This window comes from Salvelinus sp. IW2-2015, unplaced genomic scaffold (assembly GCF_002910315.2).
Source record: "Salvelinus sp. IW2-2015 unplaced genomic scaffold, ASM291031v2 Un_scaffold584, whole genome shotgun sequence".
NCBI lineage: Eukaryota > Metazoa > Chordata > Actinopteri > Salmoniformes > Salmonidae > Salvelinus > Salvelinus sp. IW2-2015.
In genome coordinates this window covers 18,309-34,432 of record NW_019942577.1, presented here as the reverse complement: position 1 = coordinate 34,432, position 16,124 = coordinate 18,309, and the positions used below count along the sequence as shown (strand labels likewise).

At 41.3% G+C, this 16,124-nt stretch overlaps 1 pseudogene; it reads left to right on the top strand.

Annotated features, from left to right (window-relative positions):
* Positions 1-4,901: 4,901 nt before the first annotated feature.
* LOC112068578 (gastricsin-like) lies at positions 4,902-10,665 on the top strand (annotated as a pseudogene).
* Positions 10,666-16,124: the final 5,459 nt, after the last annotated feature.

The following is a 16,124-nucleotide window of genomic DNA, read 5'->3' as shown; positions in this document are numbered from 1 at the left end:
ATAAATGCCTGTGTGTTTGGCTATTGTGGTAAGCTAATATATTCTATATTGTGTTTTCGCTGTAAAACACTAATAATCTGAAATATTGGCTGAGAATTCACAAGAGTTTTATACTTTCATTTGCTGCTTTACGACCAATGTATTTTCAATGAAATGTTTTATGATGAGTATTTATGTATTCACGGTTGCTCCTCTTAATTATTCTGGCTGCTTTTAGCTTATTTTTGATGGTGGCTGCCAATGTAACAATCTTAAATGGATTTTATACCTCAAATTAGGCACATTTCGAACATAAATGTATTGTATAACATGTTATAAGACTGTCATCTGATGAAGTTGTTTCTTGGTTAGTGACTAATTATATCTCTATTTTGTCGGTTTTGTGAAAGCTACCTATGCGGTGGAAACATGGTGAAAATATGCGGTTGTGTGCTTGATGGCTGGATTCACAAGATGTTTATCTTTCATTTGCTGTATTAGACTTGTGATTTCATGAAAATTATATTATATGATATCCCTGTCCCGTTAGGCTAGGCTATGCTAGTCAGCTTTTTTGATGAGGAGGATCCCGGATCCGGGATGGGTATCACTGAAAGGTTCAAATCTGGTCCCAATTCCGAAGTCACTTTAGCCTTAAACAAGCAAGCGGTTTCTCTCCATTAACATCTAATCATCTCTTCCCAGCGTCGCAGATTGACACGACATTCCAGTTCTGGCATTGGAATGGTCTGGTGTTTTTTTGTGACCTATTTGTTGATAACACATTCGTCTCATTCTATACTCTGAGGGTTGACCATAATATTCCCAATACCCACTTTTTTAGATACCTGCAAACTCGCAGCTTTGCCAAAAAACATATCACTTCATTTTCACTCGAGCCTACTAAGTGTCCAGTCGAGAGGTGCTTAGATCTTAACCCTTATCTGAAGGGCACAATCTCCAGATTATACGATATAATACAGAACATTAATCCGCCTTCCTTTGCAAATACAAAATCTGCATAGGAGCAAGACATAGGTGGCGAGCTGCCCGATGATATATGGCAACATTGAGCGTATCCACACAAATATTGAGCGTATCCACACATCATCATTTTGCATAAGGCATGGGTTTATTCAGTTTAAGGTTTTGCACCGTCTTCATTACTCAAATGACAGATTGGCAAAAATATACCCAAATGTTGACCCCAAGTGTTTGAGATCCCCAGCGAGTGTGGGACACATGTTTTGGTCATGCAAATCTTTGAGTGGCCCCTGGGACCCCATTTTTGAGGTATTCTCACATATGTGTAATACAACTGTTAGCCCCAACCCGGTCACTGACATTTTTGGGATACTTCATTATATAAATAATATGTACATATAAATATATGGATGAGCGATGACAGAGCGGCATAGGCAAGATGCAATAAACGGTATAAAATACAGTATGTACATATGAAATGAGAAATGTAAGATATGTAAACATTACTAAAGTGGCATTATTTAAAGTGACTAGTGATCCATTTATTAAAGTGGCCAATGATTCGAGTCTGTATGTAGGTATAAGCATCTCTGTGTTATTGATGGCTGTTTAACAGCGCTAGGCGCTTGATGGTTTTTGCGACTTCACTTGAAGAAACTTGAAATGTTGAAATGTTTTGGATTGACTGACCTTCATGTCCGAAAGTAATATTGGGCGTTTCTTTTTGCTTATTTGAGCTGTTTGAGGCTGCTCCAAAACACCACCGACGGAGAAGAGGTATTCGGAGTGAACTTCAAGTCTGACTCAGGAGGCGTGCACACCATCCACCGCTTCCGAGTTTATTACTTGCTAATATTCAGTCTCTGGATAATAAAGTAGACGAGCTCAGGACAAGGATCTCCTTACAGAGAGACATCAGGGATTGTAACATACTCTGTTTCACGGAAACATGACTCTCTCGGGATAAACTCCCCATCCATACAGCCAGCTGGCTTCTCAGTACATTGCGCAGGCAGTAATAAAGAACTCTCCGGGAAGAAGAAAGGCGGGGGTGTATGTTTCATGATTAACGATTCATGGTGTGAATGTGATAACTACATATACTCAAGTCCTTTTGTTCACCTGACCTAAAATACCTCACAATCAAATGTCGACCATATTACCTCCCACGAGAATTCTCTTCGGTTATAGTCACAGCCGTGTATATTCCCCCTCAAGCCGATACCGACGGCCCTCAAAAAACTACACTTTATGCAAAATGGAAACCACATATCCTAAAACTGCATTCATTGTAGCTGGGGATTTAAAAAAAGCAAAACTGAGTAAAACGCCACTAAAGTTCTACCAACAGTAAAGAGACAAATTGGAGTTGCAATTCAATGGCTCAGACACGAGACGTATGTGGCAGGGTCTACAGACAATCACGGATTACAAAGGGAAAACCAGCCATATTGCGGACACACCGACGTCTTTCCTCCGGAAAAGCTAAACACCTTCTTCGCCCGCTTTGAGGATAACACTGTACCACTGGCGCGGCCCACTACCGAGGACTGTGGGCTCTGCTTCCCCGTGTCCGACGTGAGTAAGACATTTAAGCGTTTTAACTCTCGCAACATATGTCTCGCGGACATATTCAATCTCTCCCTATCCCAGTCTGATGTCCTCACTTGCTTCAAGATGTCCACCACTGTTCCTGTACCCAAGAAAGCTAAGGTAACTGAATTAAATGACTATCGCCTTTTAGCACTCACTTCTGTCATCATGAAGTGCTTTGAGAGACTAGTTAAGGATCATATCACCTCTAATTTACCTGACACCATAGAACCACGTCAAATTGCTTACCGCCCCAATAGATCCACAGATGATGCAATCACCATCATACTGCACACTGCCCTATCCCATCTGGACAAGAGGAATATCTATGTAAGAATGCTGTTCATTGACTATTGCTCTGTATTCAACACCATAGTACCCTCCAAGCTTATCATTAAACTCAGGGCCTATAGTCTGAACCCTGCCCTGTGCAACTAGGTCCTGGACTTCAGGTCGGGCCGCCCCCAGGTGGTGAAGGTAGGAAACAACACCTCCACTTCGCTGATCCTCAACACAGGGACCCTACACGGGTGCATGCCAACCCCCTCCTGTACTCCCTGTTCACCAATGACTGTGTGGCCACACTCGCCTCCAACTCAATCATCAAGTTTGCAGACAACACAAAAGTAGTAGGCCTGATTATCAACAATGATGAGACAGCCTACAGGGAGGATGTGAGGGCCCTAAGAGAGTGGTGCCAGGAAAAAAGCCTCTTACTCAACGTCAACAAAACAAAGGAGCTGATCGTGGACTTCAGGAAACAGCAGAGTGAGCACGCCCCTATCCACATCGATGGGACAGCAGTGGAGAAGGTGGAAAGCTTCATGTTCCTCGGCGTACACATCAATGACGTTCTGAAATGGTCCACCCACACAGACATTGGTGAAGAAGGCGCAACAGTGCCCCCTCAAGCTCTGGAGGCGTAATAAATTTGACTTGACTCCTAAAACCCTCACAAACCTTTACAGATGCACAATTGAGAGCATCCTGTTAGGCTGTATCACCACCTGCTATGGCAACTGCACCGCCCGGAACCGCAAGGCTATCCAGAGGGTGGTGTGGTCTGCCCAATGCCTCACCGGGGTCAAACTACCTGCCCTCCAGGACACCTACAGCAGCCAATGTTACAGGAAGGCCAAAAAGATCATCAAGGACAAAAACCACCCAAGCCACGGCCTGTTCACCCCTCTATCATCCAGAAGGTGTGGTCAGTACAGGTGAATCAAAGCTGGGACCGAGAGACTGAAGAACAGCTTCTATCTCAAGGCCATCCGACTGTTAAACAGCCATCACTAACATTGAGTGGCTGCTGCCAACATACTGACTCAAATCTCTAGCCACTTTAATAATTAAAAATTGGATGTAATAAATGTATCACTAGTCACTTTAAACAATGCCGTTTTATATAATGTTTACATACCCTACATTACTCATCTCATATGTATATACTGTACTCTATACCATCAACCTCATCATGTCTATGCCGTTCGGCCATCACTCATCCATATGTTATTATGTACATATTCTTATTCATTCCTTTGTTGTTGTGAAATTGTTAGATTACTTGTTAGATATTACTGCATGGTCGGAACTAGAAGCACAAGCATTTCGCAACACTCGCATTAACATCTGCTCACCATGTCTATGTGACCAATAATATTTGATTTGATTTGCTCATCTCATATGTATATACTGTATTCAATTCTATTGTATTTTAGTCAATGCCACTCCGACATTGATCAATCTAATATTTATATATTTCTTAATTACATTATTTTACTTTTAGATTAGTTTGTAATGTTGTGATCTGTTAGATACTTCTGCACTGTTGGAGCTAGGAACACCCACAATAAAATAAATTAAAATATGTATATGTGACCAATAAAATTTGATTTAATTTTCATTTCAAGTCACTGAGCTCTTCAGTAAAGGCCATTCTCCTGCCAATGTTTGTGTCTGGAGATCTCTCATAATTGTGGTTGTGAAAATAGCAAAAACACTTCTGACACCACTGAACCTATAGCGCTACCGTAAGCGAAAAGATTTGCCATTGCCTTCGGTTTGTTAAAATAGAGCCCTGTATCTTATCTAATCTGGTTATCTCCCTTATAAAGGTTCAGTAAACTAATAGTACTGTTTTGGTTAGCGCTGCTATCGGTACAGGGGAGTAGGGGTAAGCCTGCACACTGAATAGAGAATGTGGAGTCAGGGGAAAAAGAAGCTGATAGTCACCTCCTTAAGTCTGATAAGGGATGTGTACACACACACTCACGCGTACCCATATCACACCCGCTTGCATTCATGTGTGCACATATGTGTGTTTGGTACAGTATATAAGAACAGTCCTGACCCAAGCTAAGGTGTATCCACCACTGGCTGTGATTTCAGGAGTGACCATGAAGTATCTCGTTATTGTGCTGGTATGTGCTGTGCTCGCTGAGGGAATCCACAGGTTAGTACTCCAACCACTACATACAATACCACATCTCCCTTTCTCTCTCACTTCAAATAATATAGCCTCTCAGTTTCCTTCTATTTCACATTTTCACTCCATCCAGTTGCTCTTTTTCCCCTACATTCTCCCTAAAACACAATTTTCTTTTCTCATCTCTCATAGTCAATGATAACTCCTTGTCGCTCTCCCTCCCCCTCTATGCATTTGCAAAGTTCACCACATATCACAATCTGAGTGTATCTGTGTGCTTGTTACCCTAGGATCCCTCTGGTGAAGCATAAGTCAATCCGTGAGAGAATGATGGAGAAGGGAGAACACCTGCCCTACCAAGACCCCGCTCTCAAATACTTTCCTGACGAGTTCGCTGGCTCCRCCACCATGTACATCAACAACTACGCCGACGTACGTACATGCTCTAAAACCCAAGCGTATGGTCTATCTAGAATGTTACTCAATGTCCTGTCTATATCTGTCTATGTCCACAGTAGTCTATTTTCATATACCAGAATGAAGTTCTATGATKTAKGCTAATGTAGAAAATGTGAATTCTAGGTCTAACGAGATAACAACCATGTCAAGATAACGTCTAACTCCATGAAGTAGAGTCTAAACCACGCCAACCATTCTAGATCTGATGCGTTGTTGTCTGAATGTATTAGCAGCACCTCTATCTTTTGTCAGCTGTATTTTCCCTGTTGTGTTTTCCAGACCACCTACTATGGAGCCATCACCATCGGTACTCCCCCCCAGTCCTTCCAGGTGTTGTTTGACACTGGCTCTGCCAACCTGTGGGTTGACTCTGTACTCTGCAACACTCAGGCCTGCAGTGAGTACAGCTGGATAGCTTCATGACAATGAAAGCCACTGCTAGCTAATATTACAACAACCTACATGTATCAACGAACTGCTACTTCCTCAACAATAAATATGACTAACTATACTACTACTACTACTACTATTACTACTACTACTGTACTACTACTACTACAGAACATCTACTACTACTACTACTACTGCTACTACTACTGTCAGAGATATTTTAATCCATTATCACTTCTACACCATTCCCAGATAAATACATTGTAGACAGTATATTTCCTCTAAGTTGTTTGTGTCCCTTCCTCCTGCAGACACCCACACAAAGTTCAACCCCCAGCAGTCGTCCACCTACTCAGCTAATGGGGAAACKTTCTACCTGCCCTACGGARCYGGCAGTCTCARTGGAGTCTTCGGATACGACACCGTCAACGTGAGTCCCACCATAACAACCTTACAAAYACTTAACTACTTCTAACACAGTTACTCTTCACTACCTGCAATAAAAAGCCACAACAGATACAGCCACAACAGTACATGTACTTCCATTCTAATAAAACCAAAGTGTTTCCATGATGCTGAGTGTGTGTGTTGTTTGTCCCCTCTTTAGGTCGGTGGTATTTATCCTCACCAAACCAGAGATTGGTCTGAGCCACTGAGAGCCAGTCAGAATTTTGTTGTGGGCCCAGTTTGATTGGTATCCTTGGCCGTCCTTCACCCTTCCATCTCAGACAGACAGAGACATCCCGTCATGGACAACATGATGTCCTCCAGAACTTCTAGCAGGCTAACATATTTGGCATTCTACATGACCAGGCCAGTACTTCCTACCACCCTTATACCACTACTACCACTTTACCACTACTTACCACAGCATTATACCACTACCATACGTACCAATATATACCACTACAATACTTACCAATATCAAACCACTATCACTACTTACCACTATATACCACACCAATACGTACCACAATATACCACTATAATACTTACCACAATTATTAAACCACGTATCACTATCACCACACATATACCACTACCACTACTGTATCAGCACATATACCGATACCACAACGTACCACACAATACCACTACCACAACTTACCACACATATAACCATTACCACAACTTACCACAACATTATACCACTACACTACTATATACATATTACCAACTACCACAAACTTACCACACATATACCACTACCACTACTTACACCACACTATACCACTACCACACTTACTCACATATATACCACTACCACAACTTACCACACATATACCACTACCACTACCTACACACATATACCACTACCACTACTTATCACATATATACCACTACCACTACTTACACACATATACCACTACCACAACTTACCACACATATACCACTACAAATACTTACCACACATATACCACTACAGATGTCGATCTGTTAATTGGACTGCTTTCAGCACAGGAGGAAAATAATCTTGCAGCAGGAGGATTTGAATATCTGAAGAAGTATTTAGAATTGTTCCAGTGGCGCTGGAAGCGTGTTTGTATACAAAGCAGTACCATACCTACATTGTATCTTATGTAGGCTACGTGAAGGCTACGGCAGTCTCGTGTAATTCTTATGTGGATTATAATAAACGGGCATATTCGTAGGGGGTAGATGTTTTTGTTTGGGAAAATCTGTTGTTTTACATAAACTGTTTAATTATATGTTGAAGGAAAGCAATAGCAGGATTAATCATTGTTTTCCTCAAATCCTGTGTGGTCCAGCGTTACAGCCACTGACCCCGGCACAGACATGTCAGAGTCGGCATGGGTTCAAATTCGGCCCACTGCCCTTTGACTCATGATCAATGTCTATTTTTGAAGCATTCATTTCGCGTGGTTACAGGATTATAACAGAAACAACTCAAAAGGTTAACAGTTAGGAATTAATTCAGATGGTTAAGTTTAGGCTATGGTTTGGGGAAGGCTTCAAACAAAATAATACAAAATGACGCGCCTATGTATCATCAGTATTCAGAATATTCTAATCCTCGCTAGAGCATTGTGAACTGCAATAGTGCAGTGGTCTAAGCAGCTCACTACGAACCTCAGGGTTTGCATCCATGCTGAGTGATCTAGTGACCAGCCTGAGACTACATTAAACCCAAGTTAATTGGCAATTATTTAAACTGTTTTCAAGAAGTAAAATGAATCAACGAAATGGTCTTTGGATAGGCTCAAATGTATAAACATCTTGACAGCTTTAAGAAATAAAATATTAAAGGCACACAATACAGGCTTCCAATTCACACCAAAGACTAGAACTTTATAAATTATTACATAGCCGAACTATAAAAACACAGACAAGCATCCAACTGGAGGAAAGTTTATTGTTCCACAGCAGACCTACATTTGTCAATCAGTACGATGGCCCAAATCAGCTCATCAACTCAGCCAGGGAAACAAACAGTAGCGGTTTTCACACCTTTTCACAATTACTTTATTACCGCTCCCTAAAAGACGATGTCGGCGTTACCTTAGTCCTGCTTGCAACCAAAGTTTCAAGATATGTTCACCCTCGTTTGGTATTGTAATCAGAACAACAGATTACTTTTTGAACAGACTAAGGGTGATTTATCTATTTGACAAGCATTCCATACAATAAAATAATCTACTGTGGGAATTTACCTGACACTAATGTTGGTGTAGCCTATAGTTACAATTGGTTTCCTGTTTATGTTTTCCAAAGGTGTCTGATATGGTCATTTATAATTAAGATCGGGTAAAATATCCCTAGACTGTCCATATTTCAAATGTGTAAATAAATCTAGTAAATTGGGGGATTGAGATATTTGTGCCAGAAAAGTATGGGCCGAATGGTAGGGTTATACGTGCTCGCTGAAGGCAGAAGCCCTAACCCACTTCACCCCACGATTGAACTCAATTTGAACTTAGGATACACTTTAAACGTCTCATAGCCTAGTGGAGACCAATATCTATCTTCTGTTATTAAGCTATATCAAACGACGGTTGTTTATGTTGTATAACTGCATTTCAGATACATGTTTTACATATTGAATGTTCAGTAATTTGACCCAGACCTAACGTTTCATCGAGCAAGAGGATTTTGATATTTAAATAGCAAGCCCTGATCGACTGCCCCAGCATGGACAGAAAGACAACTGCTCTTTTTCTATTCCTGATGCAGCAGGAAAATGATCAGTGACAAAAAAGTGATCAAGTTAAGAGCCGACATCTGTACCCCTACCCCTACTTACTTACCACACATATAATGTACTACTACCGGACCTCAATATAAAATACACACAGATATCACAGAACCTTCTGCAAGCCAATGTGTTCGCTTTCTAGATGACTGGGTAATATACTTCAATTATGTACTTACTTAATTATGTATATAATCAATGTTATATTCATATTTCCTGCTCCAGAAACTATATCACCCATATAAGGCACAAGATTTTTGAGGAGAAAAGTGTCTTCTGTGAAGAGTGAACCATCTTCTTGCCAACCACCTACTTTATTTGTAAAACTGTTAGATGACGTAAAACTCTTTTTCTGTGCAGGGACGGCCAGCAGGGCAGTGAGCTGTCGTTTGGAGAAGTGGACAACACCAAGTATCAGGTCAGATCTACTGGACCCCCGTCACCTCCCAGACATACTGGCAGATCGGCATCCAAGGGTCAGGATCAACCACAACAACTAAACATACTTAACCATACACTGACATCAGAACCACCAAGAGACTGGAAAAGCTGGATGAAAAATGTCTAAGGCGCTGTCAATGCTAGTCTGTCTTGTCTGTCTGTCTCTGTCGTGCTGTCTGTCTGTCTGCTCGTTGTCTGTCTGTCTGTCTGTCTGTCTGTCTTGTCTGTTCTGTCTGTCTGTCTGTTCTAACACTAACCCTTGTTTTTCTCCAGGTTCCAGATCAACGGTCAGGAGACAGGGTGGTGTGGGCAGGGCTGCCAGCCATCGTGGATACAGGCACCTCCATGCTGACTGCACCCAAACAGATCATGGGAACCCTGATGCAGTCCATTGTGAGCCCAGCAGGACCTAGTACGGACAGGTAGCAGGAACCATTATAAACCATTACAGACCAGTACTAACTGACACCATAAACCAGTGTAATCCAGAAAGTAGAGTTTGGGGAAAACAGTGCAGAACAGAGTTAACCAGTACAGGGATGTTTTTGTGTCACTCATGTCTTTGAATTGTTTGTTGATGTAGTATCACAGTTGAACTGTAACCAGATCAACAGCCTGCCTACTCTCACCTTCACCATCAATGGAATCAACTTCCCCTGCCGCCATCTGCATACATCCAGCAGGTGTGTGTGTGCGCGTGCGTTGTGTGTGCGTGTGTGTGTGTCTGTTCGTGTGTTACCATCTATGACTGATGTTAGGATAATGAAGGCCATTTTAGATGGCTCAAGCTGGTCCATAAGCCTTGTGCATGCCTAAGCCATGTGTCGATAGTGCATGTGTGTTTATCTGCCTGTGTGTGTTGTATTGCACTCAACATGCGTTCTCCTCCTATTCCAGAACAACCAGTCTGCCTCCTGTGGGATCACCCCCACCTACCTGCCGTCCCAGAACGGACAGCCCCTGTGGATTTTGGGAGATGTTTTCCTCATGCAGTACTACTCCGTCTACGACCGCACAAGCAACCAAGTGGCTTTGCCACCGCAGCCTAACCTGACCAACATGACCAGACCGCAAACCAACACAGACACCGACCGTTCTTAGAAGTCTACCATCCCAAACCTCACACAGAATCTTATTCCACCTCTGGCCATTCTAGAACATCAATCACCAAAGCATCTATTCTGAATCACCCATAGCAACCTCTCTGTTATCTAAATACATCTATTACCCATGGCAACCACTGCTGGTCATTATAATACGCATATACCCATGGCAACCACTGTGGGTCAGTTTGTCTTTGGTCCAGTGGGTTAAAGCAAGCATGGACATCATTGGTTAAAGCTGTGGCTTGTTAGATGACATCTGCTAATATATTCAGTTCATTGTAAGGTGTAAGGTTGTTTCCTTTCTTACTCTGGCATTGCAATGACAACCTCCTAGTTCCCAGACAACATCGGATGTGAACACGGGTTCAGCCATGTTGCTGATTGCATCATGATGCTGAGTTGCAATCTCTGAGTTGAGTGAAAAGAGAAAATGACATACAGAAATACAGTGAAATATGAAAATATGATTTTGACAAATAAACGCATTTCATCTCAAGACTGGATGTGTATTGGTGTTTGTTTAGCTTCCATTTTAGACTGAATAAACTATTGAAGTGCACCAATAATCCTATTTGTTTTGAATCCCTGTATCTGACACATCAAGCTCATGATGCCTGTAAGACTGAAATCACACCTCACATTCACCACTGACTGTTGCCAGAAACGGCAACAAAAAACAACAAGAGCGTCTTATCCAATTGGGCCTGTAAATATTTCCAACCATCTACACATCTTTCCTATTTTAAATATTTATACATAATGGCAGTAATAACTAAATATCAGAGTCAAATATGCCATCTGTAATGAACACGAGGGGAGACAGAGAGCTGGTTTCAAGCGCAGGGCGCAGCAGTGTTATGAAACTGACCACAGGAGGAGGCAGGTAGCTGGTCCAGGGGAGGCAGAAGGTCATAAACAGGGGTCCAAAAAGGCAACAGTGCAGTCAGGAAAAGGCTAGTAACGTAGTCCGGGAGATTAGGCAATAGGTAGATAACAGGATCCAATAGGTTAAAGTAGAGGCAGGGAATAGGAAAAAGGCGTCGTTAGTGAGGCAGGAAAAAACTATCATAAACGAGGAGAGAAAATCACGGAAAAACAAAGTACGAAAGACCGTGTGTCACAAAACAAACATTACCTTACAGTGATGGGGTGCAAAGAACTGAACTAAATAGTGTGTGATAATGACATACAGTGGTGTGAACAGGTGATTAGAATTCAGGTGGTTGGATCTGGAGAGTGAGCTGCGTTCAGAGGGATCTAGGTGTTTGAGGGTGTGAGTTGGAAGCATACATTACACCATCTGTTAAGTCCTAAGTATCCTCCCTGTGAAAGGACTTTAATGAAAGCTTCAACATTAATTTCAGGGGCTGGTGTGTGTGTGGTGTGCATGTTTTTGGTTTCTACACACACACACACACACACACACACCACAACACCACACACACACACACACACACACACACACACACACACACACACACACACACACACACACACACACCACACACACACACACACACACACACACACACAATCATACACTGGCTTAAACTGATTGTCAGGAGCAGAGATAGCAGAGACACACACGTTTGTGACACACACACACAAATTGTGATTTCACCCCCAGTCCTCATGTACCTGACCCTCCACCCTTCAAAGGGGAGCATCTCTCTGACTCATGTCCACACAGATTGCTCCGACCCTGGAAGCCTGCTCTGAGATATGCCTGTCACTGTCTGTCTGGGTCTGTGTCTCATTCACCAGACACACAAGACACAAGAACTCATACACCCTCCATCTTTTGCTTTGCTCCTCAAGCAGACAGAGGAGTTCAGCACTATTCTCTATGTTTTCAGGTCCCCAATTTACAGACACAACAGTGCTTAAATGAGCTCATCATCCTGTTCTTTAGTTTCTATAAAACATCTGTATATCTGTGGTCCATTAGTTCCAACAGAGGCTCAGCTCTCTACTCCATTGGTAAGAGACTGTGTGAGGCTCAGAGGGAAATGCTGCATTGCAGGTTTTCTAGTGAGAACAGGATAGTCCAGACAGGGCCTAGTACAGATGTATACAGAGCCACTGTGAAGCAGGGTAAGTCAGAAAATACATCGGGGGTAGAAATGTGAAGCTAGATAACTGTCTAAATCAGGGCAGAACTGGATACCTTATCAAAGCTCAATCAGTAACAAAATCAGTGTTAAATCAACAATCATGACTAGTTCACACACACACACACACACACCACACACACACACACACACACACACACACACCCACACACACACACACAACACACACACACACACACCACACACACACACACACACACACAACACACACACACACCACACACACACACACCACACCACACACACACACACACACACACACACACACACACAACACACACACACACCACACACACACACACAGCTACTGACAGCAAGACAGAATTTGGTATGTCATCAAATATGAAGTGCTGTGTGAAAATAAACTATTCAGGCCTTTGTGAGCGCTCTTTACAGGACTTGTCACGTTCGTCGTAGCGATGAGACCAAAGCGCAGCGTGATTTGAATTTATCTTCTTTAATTAAGGAAGAACACAGAACGAACTATACAAAAAAAAAAAAAAACGAACGTGAAGCTATAATCTAATAGTGCTGACACAAGCAACTAAACATAGACATAGATAATCACCCACGAAATACTCAAGGAATATGGCTGCCTAAATATGGTTCCCAATCAGAGACAACGATAAACAGCTGCCTCTAATTGAGAACCAATCTAGGCAACCATAGACATACAAAACACCTAGACTGGTTCAACCCCATAAACATACAAAAACCCTAGACAGGACAAAAAACATATATCACCCATGTCACACCCTGACCTAACCAAAAATAATAAAGAAAACAAAGAATACTAAGGTCAGGGCGTGACAGGACTGTTGTTTCTGTATCAGTGTGTGTAGAAACTATCTCCAATTATGTTAACATTAAAATAGACAACTTGGTAAATATTTGGAGAAGTATTTCCCTGCACATTGTTATTCATGACCTTGGAGAGGTGTTCATATCTCAGTGTATTGTGCTTTATATCTGTATTACCTATTAACACGAAGTGCTTATTATGCAGTAGTACTAGGGGATTTCCAATGACACAGCCAAAACAATGGACATCTCCACTCTTTCAGAGCCATTTTGAAACAAATACACAGTTGAAGAAGTACTCAACTTGAGTAAAAGTAGAAAATGGAAAATGACTCAAGTAAATCTAAGTCACCCAGTCAAATACTACTTCCGTCACGACTTCTACCGAAGTCGGTTCCTCTCCTTGTTCGGGCGGTGTTCAGCGGTCGACGTCACCGGTCTTCTAGCCATCGCCGATCCATTTTTCATGTTCCATTTGGTTTGTCTTGTTCCCACACACACCTGGTTTCAATTCCCTAATTACATGTTGTATATTTTCCCTCTGTTTCCCCCATGTCCTTGTCGGGAGTTGTTTATTTTGTAAGTACTCGTGCTATGTGTTACTGGTGCGCTACGGGTTTTGTACCCATGTGTTTGTTGTTTTGTATGCCATTAGTTTTATATATTAAACTGCTCCGGCTATTCACTAAGTTCTGCTCTCCTGTATTTGACTTCCCTGCCAAAAGTTACGCACCCTTACAACTTCAGTAAAAGTCTAAATGGATTTGGTTTTAATACATTTAAGTATCAAAAGTAAATGTACTTGCTAGAATATGCTTAAGTATCAAAAGATTAGATTAGATTACAGTCATTTAGCAGCAATTTACAGTGATGAGTGCATTCATTTTCATAATTTATTTCATAGAGCTCCTTCATGGGAATAGAACCCACAACCTTCGCGTTGCAAGCGCCATGCTCTACCAACCGAGCTACAGCAAAAGTAAAAGACTAAATAATTTCAAATTCCTTAAATTAGGAAAATCAGACGGAACTATTTTCGTGTCTTTTGTATTTACGGATAACCAGCGGCACACTCCAACACTCAGCCATCATTTACAAACGAAACCTTTAAAGAGTCCGTCAGATCAGAGGCAGTAGGGATGACCACAGATGTTCTCTTGATAAGTGTGTAAATTGGACCATTTATGGTAAGTATTAAAAATGTGTACTTTGAGTACTTTTGGATGTCAGTGACAATGTATAGAGTAAAAAGTACATTTTCTTTAGGAATGTAGTAAAATTAAAAGTTGACAAAAATATAAATAGTGATGTAAAGTACAGATACCTCAAAAAGACTACTTAAGTAGTACTTTAAAGTACTTTTACTTAATGTACTTTACACCACTGCGAATACATTTCTTTATCATCTCTCTCTCTCTACCTCTCATCTTTCACACACCAAAATGTTGCTACATATTTTCAAATGTTTATTTAGTTGATGGCTCCTGAATTATAGTACAATTCTGGTGTGATGTCTGCCTGAAAGTCCCCTATAGAGTGTAATTAAAACATACAGTACGTATACAGTATTTCACCCATGTTGACTAAACTTCAGCTCATATCGTATTTCTACATTCCATTAGTAATAACACTGTGGACTATTTTCGGCTGGTATTAAAGTGGCTCTAGTGTCAAACACACATTCTTGGGCAATTTCGACTTGTAAAAGCCAGCGCTCTGCTATTTTATAACCCTGGTGCCAGTAATTTACCTGTTTTATATCAACTCGCTTGTGCTGAGGTGGGAGGGGTGGAAATATTGTAGGTGTGTCTTTGTGCCAAAGTGCAAATTCCCAGCAGCGCTACTGATGATATTTAATACTCACTGGTCGCTGGTCTTGGCAGTAACGCAGTTGGTTATGGCATCGATTTTGCTAGAGGAGGCGCACAGTAGCCTAATCAGTAGCCTAATCAGTAGCCTATAACCAATGTCTTATTCAAATATAATGAGCAGCAAAACAGTCAACAGACATTCACGTTTTTTCTTTATATTGGACATTATTTTTCTGATCGGTGTCCTTGGTAGCCTCGGCTATTGACCGGTTTGTTTACCTTTCAAATGGCAAGGTCACTAACAGGCCATATAAATGGTGATGGTAGGCTAATATTATTATAGAGTTTAACGTTTGGGCATTGTCCAATTGTTCATGGCTCGAATATGCAGTGCATTTAAGAAATGTGAATGGAATGTGTGTAGACAAATATTTCCATGTTAAAGTCAATAACAAAAACTAGATTGGCTACATGTTTGTTATAACTAGGCCTAGTGTAGGGTTACTGTATACTATTTAATAAACTATGTTCAATGGATAGGAAAAACATCCATGCCTCAGGTCGAAGAGCCCTTAGTCCTACATGTTTACACATTGCCTTATGCTCATAGAAACAAGACATTCGATTCATGATATTGTGTTTTTGACCAAATCCTATTAAGAAACATTGCTGTTTTAAAAACAGATTGATTGTTTTTTGTTTAATTTCATTAAAAACCAAACTTATTAGAAAGATTCACCATTCATGAGTTTATGTTGAGAACACACATGGCTCGAATACAATGGAATATCT